Genomic DNA, 20,571 nt, shown 5'->3' with positions numbered 1-20,571 from the left:
ATCCCTCTGACCTTCTTATTGACGATGAAACACAGAAATTGCTTCGAAGTAAATACAAAAGGCACAATCCCGACTTAAGTACAAGAAAACTGACTCTTCTTACAGTCAATGTTTTGAACCATTCCTGTGACACTAGTTATAGATTCCGATGCTTCACTTCAGGTTTACTGTTTCCCGCTGACCTTATTGACGATGAAACACAGAAATTGCGTCGGAATTAAATACAAAGGCTCAATGCCGACTTAAGTACAAGAAAACTGACTCTTCTTACTGTCTATGCTTTGAACCATTCCTATGACACTAGTTATAGATTCCGATGCTTCACTTCAGGTTTACTGTATCCCTCTGACATTCTTGTTGACGATGAAACACAGAAATTGCATCGGAATTAAATACAAAAAGCACAATGCCGACTTAAGTGCAATAAAACTTATTCTTCTTACTGTCTATGTTTTGAATCATTCCTGTGACACTAGTTATAGATTCCGATGCTTCACGTCAGGTTTACTGTATCCCTCTGACCGTCTTATTGACGATGAAACACAGAAATTGCATCGGAATTAAATGCAAAGGGCGCAATGCCGACTTAAGTACAAGAAAACTGACTCTTCTTACTGTCTATGTTTTGAACCATTCCTGTGACGCTAGTTATAGATTCCGATGCTTCACTTCTGGTTTACTGTATCCCTCTGACCTTCTTATTGACGATGAAACACAGAAATTGCATCGGAATTAAATACAAAAGGCACAATGCCGACTTAAGTACAAGAAAACTGACTCTTCTTACTCTATATGTTTTGAACCATTCATGAGACACTAGTTATAGATTCCGTTGCTTCACGTCAGGTTTACTGTATCTCTCCGACCTTCTTATTGACGATGAATCACAGAAATTGCATCGGAATTAAATTCAAAAGGCACAATGCCTACATAAGTACAAGAAAATTGACTCTTCTTACTGTCTATGTTTTGAACCATTCCTGTGACACTAGTTATAGATTCCGATGCTTCACCCCAGGTTTACTGTATCCCTCTGACGTTCTTATTGACGATGAAACACAGAAATTCCAACGGAATTAAATACAAAAGGCACAATGCCGACTTAAGTACAAGAAAACTGACTCTTCTTACTGTCTATGATTTGAACCATTCATGTGACACTAATTATAGATTCCGATGCTTCACTTCAGGTTTACTGTATCCCTCTGACCTTCTTATTGACGATGAAACACAGAAATTGCTTCGCACTTAAATACAAAAGCCACAATGCCGACTTAAGTACAAGAAAACTGACTCTTCTTACTGTCCATCCTTTGAACCATTCCTGTGACACTAGTTATAGATTCTGATGCTTCACTTCAGGTTTACTGTATCTCTCCTACCTTCTTATTGACAATGAATCACAGAAATTGCTTCGGAGTTAAATACAAAAGGCACAATGGCGACTTAAGTACAAGAAAACTGACTCCTCTTACTGTCTAAGTTTTGAACCATTATTGTGACACTAGTTATAGATTCCGATGCTTCACATCAGGTTTACTGTATCCCTCTGACCTTCTTATTGTTAATGCAACACAGAAATTGCAGCGGAATTAAATACAAACTGCACAATGCCGACTTAAGAACATGACAACTGACTCTTCTTACTGTCTATGTTTTGAACCATTCCTGTGACACTAGTTATAGATTCCGATGCTTCACTTCAAGATTACTGTATCCCTCTGACCTTCTTATTGACGATGAAGCACAGAAATTGCATCGGAATTAAATAGAAAAGGCACAATGCCGACTTAAGTACAAGAAAATTGACTCTTCTTACTGTCTATGATTTGAACCATTCATGTGACACTAAATATAGATTCCGATGCTTCACTTCAGGTTTACTGTATCCCGCTGACCTTATTGACGATGAAACACAGAAATTGCATCGGAATTAAAAAAAAAATGCACAGTGCCGAGTTAAGTACAATAAAACTGACTCTTTTTACTGTCTAGGTTTGCAACATGCCTGTGACACTAGTTATATATTCCGATGCTTCACTTCAGGTTTACTGTATCCCGCCGACCTTGTTGACGATGAAACACAGAAATTGCATCGGAATTAAATACAAAGGCACAATGCCGACTTAAGTAGAAGAAAACTGACTCTTCTTACTGTCTATGTTTTGAACCATTCCTGTGACACTAGTTATAGATTCCGATGCGTCACTTCAGGTTTACTGTATCCCTCTGACCTTCTTATTGACGATGAAACACAGAAATTGCTTCGAAGTAAATACAAAAGGCACAATGCCGACTTAAGTACAAGAAAACTGACTCTTCTTACAGTCAATGTTTTGAACCATTCCTGTGACACTAGTTATAGATTCCGATGCTTCACTTCAGGTTTACTGTATTCCTCTGACCTTCTTATTGACGATGAAACACAGATATTGCATCGGAAATTAATACAAAAGGCACAATGCCGACTTAAGTACAAGAAAACTGACTCTTCTTACTGTCTATGTTTTGATCCATTCCTGTGACACTAGTTATAGATTCCGACGCTTCACTTCAGGTTTACTGTATCCCTCTGACCTTCTTATTGACGATAAAACACAGAAATTGCATCGGAATTAAATACAAAAGGCACAATGCCGATTGAAGTACAAGAAAACTGACTCTTCTTCCTGTCTATGTTTTGAACCATTCTTGTGACACTAGTTATAGATTCCGATGTTTCACTTTAGGTTTACTATATCTCGCTGACCTTATTGACGATGAAACACAGAAATTGCATCGGAATTAAATGCAAAGGCACAATGCCGACTTAAGTACAAGAAAACTGACTCTTCTTACTGTCTAGGTTTGAACCATTCCTGTGACACTAGTTATAGATTCCGATGCTTCACTTCAGGTTTACTGTATCCCGCTGACCTTATTGACGATGAAACACAGAAATTGCATCGGAATTAAATACAAAAGGCACAATGCCGACTTAAGTACAAGAAAACTGACTCTTCTTACAGTCAATGTTTTGAACCATTCCTGTGACACTAGTTATAGATTCCGATGCTTCACTTCAGGTTTACTGTATCCCTCTGACCTTCTTATTGACGATGAAACACAGATATTGCATCGGAAATTAATACAAAAGGCAAAATGCCGACTTAAGTACAAGAAAACTGACTCTTCTTACTGTCTATGTTTTGATCCATTCCTGTGACACTAGTTATAGATTCCGATGCTTCACTTCAGGTTTACTGTATCCCTCTGACCTTCTTACTGACGATAAAACACAGAAATTGCATCGGAATTAAATACAAAAGGCACAATGCCGACTGAAGTACAAGAAAACTGACTCTTCTTCCTGTCTATGTTTTGAACCATTCTTGTGACACTAGTTATAGATTCCGATGTTTCACTTTAGGTTTACTGTATCCCGCTGACCTTATTGACGATGAAACACAGAAATTGCATCGGAATTAAATACAAAGGCACAATGCCACTTAAGTACAAGAAAACTGACTCTTCTTACTGTCTAGGTTTGAACCATTCCTGTGACACTAGTTATAGATTCGGATGCTTCACTTTAGGTTTACTGTATCCCTCTGACCTTCTTATTGACGATGAAACACAGAAATTGCGTCGGAATTATATACAAAGGCTCAATGCCGACTTAAGTACAAGAAAACTGACTCTTCTTACTGTCTATGCTTTGAACCATTCCTATGACACTAGTTATAGATTCCGATGCTTCACTTCAGGTTTACTGTATCCCTCTGACATTCTTGTTGACGATGAAACACAGAAAGTGCATCGGAATTAAATACTAAAAGCACAATGCCGACTTAAGTGCAATAAAACTTATTCTTCTTACTGTCTATGTTTTGAATCATTCCTGTGACACTAGTTATAGATTCCGATGCTTCACGTCAGGTTTACTGTATCCCTCTGACCGTCTTATTGACGATGAAACACAGAAATTGCATCGGAATTAAATACAAAGGGCGCAATGCCGACTTAAGTACAAGAAAACTGACTCTTCTTACTGTCTATGTTTTGAACCATTCCTGTGACGCTAGTTATAGATTCCGATGCTTCACTTCTGGTTTACTGTATCCCTCTGACCTTCTTATTGACGATGAAACACAGAAATTGCATCGGAATTAAATACAAAAGGCACAATGCCGACTTAAGTACAAGAAAACTGACTCTTCTTACTCTATATGTTTTGAACCATTCATGAGACACTAGTTATAGATTCCGTTGCTTCACGTCAGGTTTACTGTATCTCTCCGACCTTCTTATTGACGATGAATCACAGAAATTGCATCGGAATTAAATTCAAAAGGCACAATGCCTACATAAGTACAAGAAAATTGACTCTTCTTACTGTCTATGTTTTGAACCATTCCTGTGACACTAGTTATAGATTCCGATGCTTCACCCCAGGTTTACTGTATCCCTCTGACCATCTTATTGACGATGAAACACAGAAATTCCAACGGAATTAAATACAAAATGCACAATGCCGACTTAAGTACAAGAAAACTGACTCTTCTTACTGTCTATGATTTGAACCATTCATGTGACACTAATTATAGATTCCGATGCTTCACTTCAGGTTTACTGTATCCCTCTGACCTTCTTATTGACGATGAAACACAGAAATTGCTTCGCACTTAAATACAAAAGCCACAATGCCGACTTAAGTACAAGAAAACTGACTCTTCTTACTGTCCATCTTTTGAACCATTCCTGTGACACTAGTTATAGATTCTGATGCTTCACTTCAGGTTTACTGTATCCCTCCTACCTTCTTATTGACGATGAATCACAGAAATTGCTTCGGAGTTAAATACAAAAGGCACAATGGCGACTTAAGTACAAGAAAACTGACTCCTCTTACTGTCTAACTTTTGAACCATTATTGTGACACTAGTTATAGGTTCCGATGCTTCACATCAGGTTTACTGTATCCCTCTGACCTTCTTATTGTTAATGCAACACAGAAAATGCAACGGAATTAAATACAAACTGCACAATGCCGACTTAAGAACATGACAACTGACTCTTCTTACTGTCTATGTTTTGAACCATTCCTGTGACACTAGTTATAGATTCCGATGCTTCACTTCAAGATTACTGATCCCTCTGACCTTCTTATTGACGATGAAACACAGAAATTGCATCGGAATTAAATAGAAAAGGCACAATGCCGACTTAAGTACAAGAAAATTGACTCTTCTTACTGTCTATGATTTGAACCATTCATGTGACACTAAATATAGATTCCGATGCTTCACTTCAGGTTTACCGTATCCCGCTGACCTTATTGACGATGAAACACAGAAATTGCATTGGAATTAAAAAAAAAATGCACAGTGCCGAGTTAAGTACAATAAAACTGACTCTTTTTACTGTCTAGGTTTGCAACATTCCTGTGACACTAGTTATATATTCCGATGCTTCACTTCAGGTTTACTGTATCCCGCCGACCTTGTTGACGATGAAACACAGAAATTGCATCGGAATTAAATACAAAGGCACAATGCCGACTTAAGTAGAAGAAAACTGACTCTTCTTACTGTCTATGTTTTGAACCATTCCTGTGACACTAGTTATAGATTCCGATGCGTCACTTCAGGTTTACTGTATCCCTCTGACCTTCTTATTGACGATGAAACACAGAAATTGCTTCGAAGTAAATACAAAAGGCACAATGCCGACTTAAGTACAAGAAAACTGACTCTTCTTACAGTCAATGTTTTGAACCATTCCTGTGACACTAGTTATAGATTCCGAAGCTTCACTTCAGGTTTACTGTATCCCGCTGACCTTATTGACGATGAAACACAGAAATTGCATCGGAATTAAATACAAAAGGCACAATGCCGACTTAAGTACAAGAAAACTGACTCTTCTTACAGTCAATGTTTTGAACCATTCCTGTGACACTAGTTATAGATTCCGATGCTTCACTTCAGGTTTACTGTATCCCTCTGACCTTCTTATTGACGATGAAACACAGATATTGCATCGGAAATTAATACAAAAGGCACAATGCCGACTTAAGTACAAGAAAACTGACTCTTCTTACTGTCTATGTTTTGATCCATTCCTGTGACACTAGTTATAGATTCCGATGCTTCACTTCAGGTTTACTGTATCCCTCTGACCTTCTTACTGACGATGAAACACAGAAATTGCATCGGAATTAAATACAAAAGGCACAATGCCGACTGAAGTACAAGAAAACTGACTCTTCTTCCTGTCTATGTTTTGAACCATTCTTGTGACACTAGTTATAGATTCCGATGTTTCACTTTAGGTTTACTGTATCCCGCTGACCTTATTGACGATGAAACACAGAAATTGCATCGGAATTAAATACAAAGGCACAATGCCACTTAAGTACTAGAAAACTGACTCTTCTTACTGTCTACTTTTGAATCATTCCTGTGACACTAGTTATAGATTCCGATGCTTCACTTTAGGTTTACTGTATCCCTCTGACCTTCTTATTGACGATGAAACACAGAAATTGCGTCGGAATTAAATACAAAGGCTCAATGCCGACTTAAGTACAAGAAAACTGACTCTTCTTACTGTCTATGCTTTGAACCATTCCTATGACACTAGTTATAGATTCCGATGCTTCACTTCAGGTTTACTGTATCCCGCTGACCTTATTGACGATGAAACACAGAAATTGCATCGGAATTTAAAAAAAAATGCACAGTGCCGAGTTAAGTACAAGAAAACTGACTCTTTTTACTGTCTAGGTTTGCACCATTCCTGTGACACTAGTTATATATTCCGATGCTTCACTTCAGGTTTACTGTATCCCGCCGACCTTGTTGACGATGAAACACAGAAATTGCATCGGAATTAAATACAAAGGCACAATGCCGACTAAAGTAGAAGAAAACTGACTCTTCTTACTGTCTATGTTTTGAACCATTCCTGTGACACTAGTTATAGATTCCGATGCGTCACTTCAGGTCTACTGTATCCCTCTGACCTTCTTATTGACGATGAAACACAGAAATTGCTTCGAAGTAAATACAAAAGGCACAATGCCGACTTAAGTACAAGAAAACTGACTCTTCTTACAGTCAATGTTTTGAACCATTCCTGTGACACTAGTTATAGATTCCGATGCTTCACTTCAGGTTTACTGTATCCCTCTGACCTTCTTATTGACGATGAAACACAGATATTGCATCGGAAATAAATACAAAAAGCACAATGCCGACTTAAGTACAAGAAAACTGACTCTTCTTACTGTCTATGTTTTGATCCATTCCTGTGACACTAGTTATAGATTCCGACGCTTCACTTCAGGTTTACTGTATCTCTCTGACCTTCTTATTGACGATAAAACACAGAAATTGCATCGGAATTAAATACAAAAAGCACAATGCCGATTGAAGTACAAGAAAACTGACTCTTCTTCCTGTCTATGTTTTGAACCATTCTTGTGACACTAGGTATAGATTCCGGTGTTTCACTTTAGGTTTACTATATCTCGCTGACCTTATTGACGATGAAACACAGAAATTGCATCGGAATTAAATACAAAGGCACAATGCCGACTTAAGTACAAGAAAACTGACTCTTCTTACTGTCTAGGTTTGAACCATTCCTGTGACACTAGTTATAGATTCCGATGCTTCACTTCAGGTTTACTGTATCCCGCTGACCTTATTGACGATGAAACACAGAAATTGCATCAGAATTAAATACAAAAAGCACAATGCCGACTTAAGTACAAGAAAACTGACTCTTCTTACTCTATATGCTTTGAACCATTCATGAGACACTAGTTATAGATTCCGTTGCTTCACGTCAGGTTTACTGTATCTCTCCGACCTTCTTATTGACGATGAATCACAGAAATTGCATCGGAATTAAATTCAAAAGGCACAATGCCTACATAAGTAGAAGAAAATTGACTCTTCTTACTGTCTATGTTTTGAACCATTCTTGTGACACCAGTTATAGATTCCGATGCTTCACCCCAGGTTTACTGTATCCCTCTGACCTTCTTATTGACGATGAAACACAGAAATTCCAACGGAATTAAATACAAAAGGCACAATGCCGACTTAAGTACAAGAAAACTGACTCTTCTTACTGTCTATGATTTGAACCATTCATGTGACACTAATAATAGATTCCGATGCTTCACTACTGGTTTACTGTATCCGTCTGACCTTCTTATTGACGATGAAACACAGAAATTGCTTCGCACTTAAATACAAAAGCCACAATGCCGACTTATGGACAAGAAAACTGACTCTTCTTACAGTCCATCTTTTGAACCATTCCTGTGACACTAGTTATAGATTCTGATGCTTCACTTCAGGTTTACTGTATCTCTCCTACCTTCTTATTGACGATGAATCACAGAAATTGCTTCGGAGTTAAATACAAAAGGCACAATGCCGACTTAAGTACAAGAAAACTGACTCCTCTTACTGTCTAAGTTTTGAACCATTATTGTGACACTAGTTATAGATTCCGATGCTTCACTTCAGGTTTACTGTATCCCTCTGACCTTCTTATTGTTAATGCAACACAGAAATTGCAACGGAATTAAATACAAACTGCACAATGCCGACTTAAGAACATGACGACTGACTCTTCTTACTGTCTATGTTTTGAACCATTCCTGTGACACTAGTTATAGATTCCGATGCTTCACTTCAAGATTACTGTATCCCTCTGACCTTCTTATTGACGATGAAACACAGAAATTGCATCGGAATTAAATAGAAAAGGCACACTGCCGACTTAAGTACAAGAAAATTGACTCTTCTTACTGTCTATGATTTGAACCATTCATGTGACACTAAATATAGATTCCGATGCTTCACTTCAGGTTTACTGTATCCCGCTGACCTTATTGACGATGAAACACAAAAATTGCATCGGAATTAAAAAAAAATGCACAGTGCCGAGTTAAGTACAAGAAAACTGACTCTTTTTACTGTCTAGGTTTGCACACTTCCTGTGACACTAGTTATATATTCCGATGCTTCACTTCAGGTTTACTGTATCCCGCCGACCTTGTTGACGATGAAACACAGAAATTGCATCGGAATTAAATACAAAGGCACAATGCCGACTTAAGTAGAAGAAAACTGACTCACCTTACTGTCTATGTTTTGAACCATTCCTGTGACACTAGTTATAGATTCCGATGCGTCACTTCAGGTTTACTGTATCCCTCTGACCTTCTTATTGACGATGAAACACAGAAATTGCTTCGAAGTAAATACAAAAGGCACAATGCCGACTTAAGTACAAGAAAACTGACTCTTCTTACAGTCAATGTTTAGAACCATTCCTGTGACACTAGTTATAGATTCCGATGCTTCACTTCAGGTTTACTGTATCCCTCTGACCTTCTTATTGACGATGAAACACAGATATTGCATCGGAAATTAATACAAAAGGCACAATGCCGACTAAAGTACAAGAAAACTGACTCTTCTTACTGTCTATGTTTTGATCCATTCCTGTGACACTAGTTATAGATTCCGACGCTTCACTTCAGGTTTACTGTATCCCACTGACCTTCTTATTGACGATAAAACACAGAAATTGCATCGGAATTAAATACAAAAGGCACAATGCCGATTGAAGTACAAGAAAACTGACTCTTCTTCCTGTCTATGTTTTGAACCATTCTTGTGACACTAGTTATAGATTTCGATGTTTCACTTTAGGTTTACTATATCTCGCTGACCTTATTGACGATGAAACACAGAAATTGCATCGGAATTAAATACAAAGGCACAATGCCGACTTAAGTACAAGAAAACTGACTCTTCTTACTGTCTAGGTTTGATCCATTCCTGTGACACTAGTTATAGATTCCGATGCTTCACTTCAGGTTTACTGTATCCCGCTGACCTTATAGACGATGAAACACAGAAATTGCATCGGAATTAAATACAAAAGGCACAATGCCGACTTAAGTACAAGAAAACTGACTCTTCTTACTCTATATGTTTTGAACCATTCATGAGACACTAGTTATAGAATCCGTTGCTTCACGTCAGGTTTACTGTATCTCTCCGACCTTCTTATTGACGATGAATCACAGAAATTGCATGGGAATTAAATTCAAAAGGCACAATGCCTACATAAGTAGAAGAAAATTGACTCTTCTTACTGTCTATGTTTTGAACCATTCTTGTGACACTAGTTATAGATTCCGATGCTTCACCCCAGGTTTACTGTATCCCTCTGACCTTCTTATTGACGATGAAACACAGAAATTCCAACGGAATTAAATAAAAAAGACACAATGCCGACTTAAGTACAAGAAAACTGACTCTTCTTACTGTCTATGATTTGAACCATTCATGTGACACTAATTATAGATTCCGATGCTTCACTTCAGGTTTACTGTATCCCTCTGACCTTCTTATTGACGATGAAACACAGAAATTGCTTCGCACTTAAATACAAAAGCCACAATGCCGACTTAAGTACAAGAAAACTGACTCTTCTTACTGTCCATCTTTTGAACCATTCCTGTGACACTAGTTATAGATTCTGATGCTTCACTTCAGGTTTACTGTATCCCTCTGACCTTCTTATTGTTAATGCAACACAGAAATTGCAACGGAATTAAATACAAACTGCACAATGCCGACTTAAGAACATGACAACTGACTCTTCTTACTGTCTATGTTTTGAACCATTCCTGTGACACTAGTTATAGATTCCGATGCTTCACTTCAAGATTACTGTATCCCTCTGACCTTCTTATTGACGATGAAACACAGAAATTGCATCGGAATTAAATAGAAAAGGCACAATGCCGACTTAAGTACAAGAAAATTGACTCTTCTAACTGTCTATGATTTGAACCATTCATGTGACACTAAATATAGATTCCGATGCTTCACTTCAGGTTTACTGTATCCCGCTGACCTTTTGACGATGAAACACAGAAATTGCATCGGAATTAAAAAAAAAAATGCACAGTGCCGAGTTAAGTACAAGAAAACTGACTCTTTTTACTGTCTAGGTTTGCACCATTCCTGTGACACTAGTTATATATTCCGATGCTTCACTTCAGGTTTACTGTATCCCGCCGACCTTGTTGACGATGAAACACAGAAATTGCATCGGAATTAAATAGAAAGGCACAATGCCGACTTAAGTGGAAGAAAACTGACTCTTCTTACTGTCTATGTTTTGAACCATTCCTGTGACACTAGTTATAGATTCCGATGCGTCACTTCAGGTTTACTGTATCCCTCTGACCTTCTTATTGACCATGAAACACAGAAATTGCTTCGAAGTAAATACAAAAGGCACAATGCCGACTTAAGTACAAGAAAACTGACTCTTCTTACAGTCAATGTTTTGAACCATTCCTGTGACTCTAGTTATAGATTCCGATGCTTCACTTCAGGTTTACTGTATCCCTCTGACCTTCTTATTGACGATGAAACACAGATATTGCATCGGAAATTAATACAAAAGGCACAATGCCGACTTAAGTACAAGAAAACTGACTCTTCTTACTGTCTACGTTTTGATCCATTCCTGTGACACTAGTTATAGATTCCGATGCTTCACTTCAGGTTTACTGTATCCCTCTGACCTTCTTATTGACGATAAAACACAGAAATTGCATCGGAATTAAATACAAAAGGCACAATGCCGACTGAAGTACAAGAAAACTGACTCTTCTTCCTGTCTATGTTTTGAACCATTCTTGTGACACTAGTTATAGATTCCGATGTTTCACTTTAGGTTTACTATATCTCGCTGACCTTATTGACGATGAAACACAGAAATTGCATCGGAATTAAATACAAAGGCACAATGCCGACTTAAGTACAAGAAAACTGACTCTTCTTACTGTCTAGGTTTGAACCATTCCTGTGACACTAGTTATAGATTCCGATGCTTCACTTCAGGTTTACTGTATCCCGCTGACCTTATTGACGATGAAACACAGAAATTGCGTCGGAATTAAATACAAAGGCACAATGCCGACTTAAGTACAAGAAAACTGACTCTTCTTACTCTATATGTTTTGAACCATTCATGTGACACTAGTTATAGATTCCGATGCTTCACTTCAGGTTTACTGTATCTCTCCGACCTTCTTATTGACGATGAAACACAGAAATTGCATCGGAATTAAATACGAAAGGCACAATGCCTATTTAAGTACAAGAAAACTGACTCTTCTTACTGTCTAGGTTTGAACCATTCCTGTGACACTAGTTATAGATTCCGATGCTTCACTTCAGGTTTACTGTATCCCTCTGACCTTCTTATTGACGATGAAACACAGAAATTGCATCGGAATTAAATACAAAGGCTCAATGCCGACTTAAGTACAAGAAAACTGACTCTTCTTACTGTCTATGTTTTGAACCATTCCTGTGACACTAGTTGTAGATTCCGATGCTTCACTTCAGGTTTACTGTATCCCTCTGACCTTCTTATTGACGATGAATCACAGGAATTGCCTTGGAATTAAATACAAAAGGCACAATGCCGACTTAAGTACAAGAAAACTGACTCTTCTTACTGTTTATGATTTGGTCCATTCCTGTGACACTAGTTATAGATTCCGATGCTTCACTTCAGGTTTACTGTATCCCTCTGACCTTCTTATTGACGATGAAACATAGAAATTGCATTGGAATTAAAAAGAAAGGGAACAATGCCGACTAAAGTACAAGAAAACTGACTCATCGTACTCTCTATGATTGAACCATTCCTGTGACACTAGTTATAGATTCCGATGCTTCACTTCATGTGTACTGTATCCCTCTGACCTTCTTATTGACGATGAAACACAGAAATTGCATCGGAATTAAATAGAAAAGGCACAATGCCGACTTAAGTACAGGAGAACTGCCTCTTCTTACAGTCTATGTTTTGAACCATACCTGTGACACTAAATATAGATTCCTGTGCTTCACTTCAGGTTTACTGTATCCCTCTGACCTTCTTATTGACGATGAAACACAGAAATTGCATCGGAATTAGATACAAAAAGCACAATGCCGAATTAAGGGCAAGAAAACTGACTCTTCTTACTGTCTATGCTTTGAACCATTCCTGTGACACTAGTTATAGATTCCGATGCTTCACTTCAGGTTTACTGTATCACTCTGACCTTCTTATAGACGACGAATCACAGAAATTGCTTCGCACTTAAATACAAAGGCACAATGCCACTTAAGTACAAGAAAACTGACTCTTCTTACTGTCTAGGTTTGAACCATTCCTGTGACACTAGTTATAGATTCCGATGCTTCACTTTAGGTTTACTGTATCCCTCTGACCTTCTTATTGACGATGAAACACAGAAATTGCGTCGGAATTAAATACAAAGGCTCAATGCCGACTTAAGTACAAGAAAACTGACTCTTCTTACTGTCTATGCTTTGAACCATTCCTATGACACTAGTTATAGATTCCGATGCTTCACTTCAGGTTTACTGTATCCCTCTGACATTCTTGTTGACGATGAAACACAGAAAGTGCATCGGAATTAAATACAAAAAGCACAATGCCGACTTAAGTGCAATAAAACTTATTCTTCTTACTGTCTATGTTTTGAATCATTCCTGTGACACTAGTTACAGATTCCGATGCTTCACGTCAGGTTTACTGTATCCCTCTGACCGTCTTATTGACGATGAAACACAGAAATTGCATCGGAATTAAATACAAAGGGCGCAATGCCGACTTAAGTACAAGAAAACTGACTCTTCTTACTGTCTATGTTTTGAACCATTCCTGTGACGCTAGTTATAGATTCCGATGCTTCACTTCTGGTTTACTGTATCCCTCTGACCTTCTTATTGACGATGAAACACAGAAATTGCTTCGGAGTTAAATACAAAAGGCACAATGCCGACTTAAGTACAAGAAAACTGACTCTTCTTACAGTCAATGTTTTGAACCATTCCTGTGACACTAGTTATAGATTCCGATGCTTCACTTCAGGTTTACTGTATCCCTCTGACCTTCTTATTGACGATGAAACACAGATATTGCATCGGAAATTAATACAAAAGGCACAATGCCGACTTAAGTACAAGAAAACCGACTCTGCTTACTGTCTATGTTTTGATCCATTCCTGTGACACTAGTTATAGATTCCGATGCTTCACTTCAGGTTTACTGTATCCCTCTGACCTTCTTACTGACGATAAAACACAGAAATTGCATCGGAATTAAATACAAAAGGCACAATGCCGACTGAAGTACAAGAAAACCGACTCTTCTTCCTGTCTATGTTTTGAACCATTCTTGTGACACTAGTTATAGATTCCGATGTTTCACTTTAGGTTTACTGTATCCCGCTGACCTTATTGACGATGAAACACAGATATTGCATCGGAATTAAATACAATGGCACAATGCCGACTTAAGTACAAGAAAACTGACTCTTCTTACTGTCTAGGTTTGAACCATTCCTGTGACACTAGTTATAGATTCCGATGCTTCACTTCAGGTTTACTGTATCCCGCTGACCTTATTGACGATGAAACACAGAAATTGCGTCGGAATTAAATACAAAGGCTCAATGCCGACTTAAGTACAAGAAAACTGACTCTTCTTACTGTCTATGCTTTGAACCATTCCTATGACACTAGTTATAGATTCCGATGCTTCACTTCAGGTTTACTGCATCCCTCTGACATTCTTGTTGACGATGAAACACAGAAATTGCATCGGAATTAAATACAAAAAGCACAATGCCAACTTAAGTGCAATAAAACTTATTCTTCTTACTGTCTATGTTTTGAATCATTCCTGTGACACTAGTTATAGATTCCGATGCTTCACGTCAGGTTTACTGTATCCCTCTGACCGTCTTATTGACGATGAAACACAGAACTTGCATCGGAATTAAATAGAAAGGGCGCAATGCCGACTTAAGTACAAGAAAACTGACTCTTCTTACTGTCTATGTTTTGAACCATTCCTGTGACGCTAGTTATAGATTCCGATGCTTCACTTCTGGTTTACTGTATCCCTCTGACCTTCTTATTGACGATGAAACACAGAAATTGCATCGGAATTAAATACAAAAGACACAATGCCGACTTAAGTACAAGAAAACTGACTCTTCTTACTCTATATGTTTTGAACCATTCATGAGACACTAGTTATAGATTCCGTTGCTTCATGTCAGGTTTACTGTATCTCTCCGACCTTCTTATTGACGATGAATCACAGAAATTGCATCGGAATTAAATTCAAAAGACACAATGCCTACATAAGTACAAGAAAATTGACTCTTCTTACTGTCTATGTTTTGAACCATTCCTGTGACACTAGTTATAGATTCCGATGCTTCACCCCAGGTTTACTGTATCCCTCTGACCTTCTTATTGACGATGAAACACAGAAATTCCAACGGAATTAAATACAAAAGGCACAATGCCGACTTAAGTACAAGAAAACTGACTCTTCTTACTGTCTATGATTTGAACCATTCATGTGACACTAATTATAGATTCCGATGCTTCACTTCAGGTTTACTGTATCCCTCTGACCTTCTTATTGACGATGAAACACAGAAATTGCTTCGCACTTAAATACAAAAGCCACAATGCCGACTTAAGTACAAGAAAACTGACTCTTCTTACTGTCCATCTTTTGAACCATTCCTGTGACACTAGTTATAGATTCTGATGCTTCACTTCAGGTTTACTGTATCTCTCCTACCATCTTATTGACGATGAATCACAGAAATTGCTTCGGAGTTAAATACAAAAGGCACAATGCCGACTTAAGTACAAGAAAACTGACTCCTCTTACTGTCTAAGTTTTGAACCATTATTGTGACACTAGTTATAGATTCCGATGCTTCACTTCAGGTTTACTGTATCCCTCTGACCTTCTTATTGTTAATGCAACACAGAAATTGCAACGGAATTAAATACAAACTGCACAATGCCGACTTAAGAACATGACAACTGACTCTTCTTACTGTCTATGTTTTGAACCATTCCTGTGACACTAGTTATAGATTGCGATGCTTCACTTCAAGATTACTGTATCCCTCTGACCTTCTTATTGACGATGAAACACAGAAATTGCATCGGAATTAAATAGAAAAGGCACAATGCCGACTTAAGTACAAGAAAATTGACTCTTCTTACTGTCTATGATTTGAACCATTCATGTGACACTAAATATAGATTCCGATGCTTCACTTCAGGTTTACTGTATCCCGCTGACCTTATTGACGATGAAACACAGAAATTGCATCGGAATTAAAAAAATGCACAGTGCCGAGTTAAGTACAAGAAAACTGACTCTTTTTACTGTCTAGGTTTGCACCATTCCTGTGACACTAGTTATATATTCCGATGCTTCACTTCAGGTTTACTGTATCCCGCCGACCTTGTTGACGATGAAACACAGAAATTGCATCGGAATTAAATACAAAGGCACAATGCCGACTTAAGTAGAAGAAAACTGACTCTTCTTACTGTCTATGTTTTGAACCATTCCTGTGACACTAGTTATAGATTCCGATGCGTCACTTCAGGTTTACTGTATCCCTCTGACCTTCTTATTGACGATGAAACACAGAAATTGCTTCGAAGTAAATACAAAAGGCACAATGCCGACTTAAGTACAAGAAAACTGACTCTTCTTACAGTCAATGTTTTGAACCATTCCTGTGACACTAGTTATAGATTCCGATGCTTCACTTCAGGTTTACTGTATCCCTCTGACCTTCTTATTGACGATGAAACACAGATATTGCATCGGAAATTAATACGAAAGGCACAATGCCGACTTAAGTACAAGAAAACTGACTCTTCTTACTGTCTATGTTTTGATCCATTCCTGTGACACTAGTTATAGATTCCGATGCTTCACCTCAGGTTTACTGTATCCCTCTGACCTTCTTATTGACGATAAAACACAGAAATTGCATCGGAATTAAATACAAAAGGCACAATGCCGACTGAAGTACAAGAAAACTGACTCTTCTTCCTGTCTATGTTTTGAACCATTCTTGTGACACTAGTTATTGATTCCGATGTTTCACTTTAGGTTTACTATATCTCGCTGACCTTATTGACGATGAAACACAGAAATTGCATCGGAATTAAATACAAAGGCACAATGCCGACTTAAGTACAAGAAAACTGACTCTTCTTACTGTTTAGGTTTGAACCATTCCTGTGACACTAGTTATAGATTCCGATGCTTCACTTCAGGTTTACTGTATCCCGCTGACCTTATTGACGATGAAACACAGAAATTGCGTCGGAATTAAATACAAAGGCACAATGCCGACTTAAGTACAAGAAAACTGACTCTTCTTACTCTCTATGTTTTAACCATTCCTATGACACTAGTTATAGATTCCGATGCTTCACTTCAGGTTTACTGTATCCCTCTGACATTCTTGTTGACGATGAAACACAGAAATTGCATCGGAATTAAATACAAAAAGCACAATGCCGACTTAAGCGCAATAAAACTTATTCTTCTTACTGTCTATGTTTTGAACTATTCCTGTGACACTAGTTATAGATTCCGATGCTTCACGTCAGGTGTACTGTATCCCTCTGACCGTCTTATCGACGATGAAACACAGAAATTGCATCGGAATTAAATACAAAGGGCGCAATGCCGACTTAAGTACAAGAAAACTGACTCTTCTTACTGTCTATGTTTTGAACCATTCCTGTGACGCTAGTTATAGATTCCGATGCTTCACTTCTGGTTTACTGTATCCCTCTGACCATCTTATTGACGATGAAACACAGAAATTGCATCGGAATTAAATACAAAGGCACAATGCCGACTTAAGTACCAGAAAACTGACTCTTCTTACTCTATTTGTTTTGAACCATTCATGAGACACTAGTTATAGATTCCGTTGCTTCACGTCACGTTTACTGTATCTCTCCGACCTTCTTATTGACGATGAATCACAGAAATTGCATCGGAATTAAATTCAAAATGCACAATGCCTACATAAGTACAAGAAAATTGACTCTTCTTACTGTCTATGTTTTGAATCATTCCTGTGACACTAGTTATAGATTCCGATGCTTCACCCCAGGTTTACTGTATCCCTCTGACCTTCTTATTGACGATGAAACACAGAAATTCCAACGGAATTAAATACAAAAGGCACAATGCCGACTTAAGTACAAGAAAACTGACTCTTCTTACTGTCTATGATTTGAACCATTCATGTGACACTAATTATAGATTCCGATGCTTCACTTCAGGTTTACTGTATCCCTCTGACCTTCTTATTGACGATGAAACACAGAAATTGCTTCGCACTTAAATACAAAAGCCACAATGCCGACTTAAGTACAAGAAAACTGACTCTTCTTACTGTCCATCTTTTGAACCATTCCTGTGACACTAGTTATAGATTCCGATGCTTCACTTCAGGTTTACTGTATCACTCCGACCTTCTTATTGACGATGAATCCCAGAAATTGCTTCGGAGTTAAATACAAAAGGCACAATGCCGACTTAAGTACAAGAAAACTGACTCCTCTTACTGTCTAAGTTTTGAACCATTATTGTGACACTAGTTATAGATTCCGATGCTTCACTTCAGGTTTACTGTATCCCTCTGTCCTTCTTATTGTTAATGCAACACAGAAATTGCAACGGAATTAAATACAAACTGCACAATGCCGACTTAAGTACATGACAACTGACTCTTCTTACTGTCTATGTTTTGAACCATTCCTGTGACACTAGTTATAGATTCCGATGCTTCACTTCAAGATTACTGTATCCCTCTGACCTTCTTATTGACGATGAAACACAGAAATTGCATCGGAATTAAAAAAAAAAAATTCACAATGCCGACTTAAGTGCAAGAAAACTGACTCTTCTTACTGTCTATGTTTTGAACCATTCCGGTGACACTAGTTATAGATTCCGATGCTTCACTTCAGGTTTACTGTATCCCTCTGACCTTCTTATTGACGATGAAACACAGAAATTGCATCGGAATTAAATACAAAGAGCACACTGCCGACTTAAGTACAAGAAAACGACTCTTCTTACCGTCTATGTTTTGAACCATTCCTGTGACACTAGTTATAGATTCCGATGCTTCACTTCAGGTTTACTGTATCCCTCTGACCTTCTTATTGACGATGAAACACAGATATTGCATCGGAAATTAATACAAAAGGCACAATGCCGACTTAAATACAAGAAAACTGACTCTTCTTACTGTCTATGTTTTGATCCATTCCTGTGACACTAGTTATAGATTCCGATGCTTCACTTCAGGTTTACTGTATCCCTCTGACCTTCTTATTGACGATAAAACACAGAAATTGCATCGGAATTAAATACAAAAGGCACATTGCCGACTGAAGTACAAGAAAACTGACTCTTCTTCCTGACTATGTTTTGAACCATTCTTGTGACACTAGTTATAGATTACGATGTTCCACTTTAGGTTTACTATATCCCGCTGACCTTATTGACGATGAAACACAGAAATTGCATCGGAATTAAATACAAAGGCACAATGCCGACTTAAGTACAAGAAAACTGACTCTTCTTACTGTCTAGGTTTGAACCATTCCTGTGACACTAGTTATAGATTCCGATGCTTCACTTCAGGTTTACTATATCCCGCTGACCTTATTGACGATGAAACACAGAAATTGCATCGGAATTAAATACAAAAAGCACAATGCCGACTTAAGTGCAATAAAACTTATTCTTCTTACTGTCTATGTTTTGAATCATTCCTGTGACACTAGTTATAGATTCCGATGCTTCACGTCAGGTTTACTGTATCCCTCTGACCGTCTTATTGACGATGAAACACAGAAATTCCAACGGAATTAAATACAAAAGGCACAATGCCGACTTAAGTACAAGAAAACTGACTCTTCTTACTGTCTATGATTTGAACCATTCATGTGACACTAGTTATAGATTCCGTTGCTTCACGTCAGGTTTACTGTATCTCTCCGACCTTCTTATTGACGATGAATCACAGAAATTGCATCGGAATTAAATTCAAAAGGCACAATGCCTACATAAGTACAAGAAAATTGACTCTTCTTACTGTCTATGTTTTGAACCATTCCTGTGACACTAGTTATAGATTCCGGTGGTTCACCCCAGGTTTACTGTATCCCTCTGACCTTCTTATTGACGATGAAACACAGAAATTCCAACGGAATTAAATACAAAAGGCACAATGCCGACTTAAGTACAAGAAAACTGACACTTCTTACTGTCTATGATTTGAACCATTCATGTTACACTAATTATAGGTTCCGATGCTTCACTTCAGGTTTACTGTATCCCTCTGACCTTCTTATTGACGATGAAACACAGAAATTGCTTCGCACTTAAATACAAAAGCCACAATGCCGACTTAAGTACAAGAAAACTGACTCTTCTTACTGTCCATCTTTGGACCATTCCTGTGACACTAGTTATAGATTCCGATGCTTCACTTCAGGTTTACTGTATCTCTCCGACCTTCTTATTGACGATGAATCACAGAAATTGCTTCGGAGTTAAATACAAAAGGCACAATGTCGACTTAAG

This window comes from Schistocerca americana, chromosome 9, assembly GCF_021461395.2.
Source record: "Schistocerca americana isolate TAMUIC-IGC-003095 chromosome 9, iqSchAmer2.1, whole genome shotgun sequence".
Lineage (NCBI taxonomy): Eukaryota > Metazoa > Arthropoda > Insecta > Orthoptera > Acrididae > Schistocerca > Schistocerca americana.
This window is presented reverse-complemented; position numbering follows the sequence as displayed.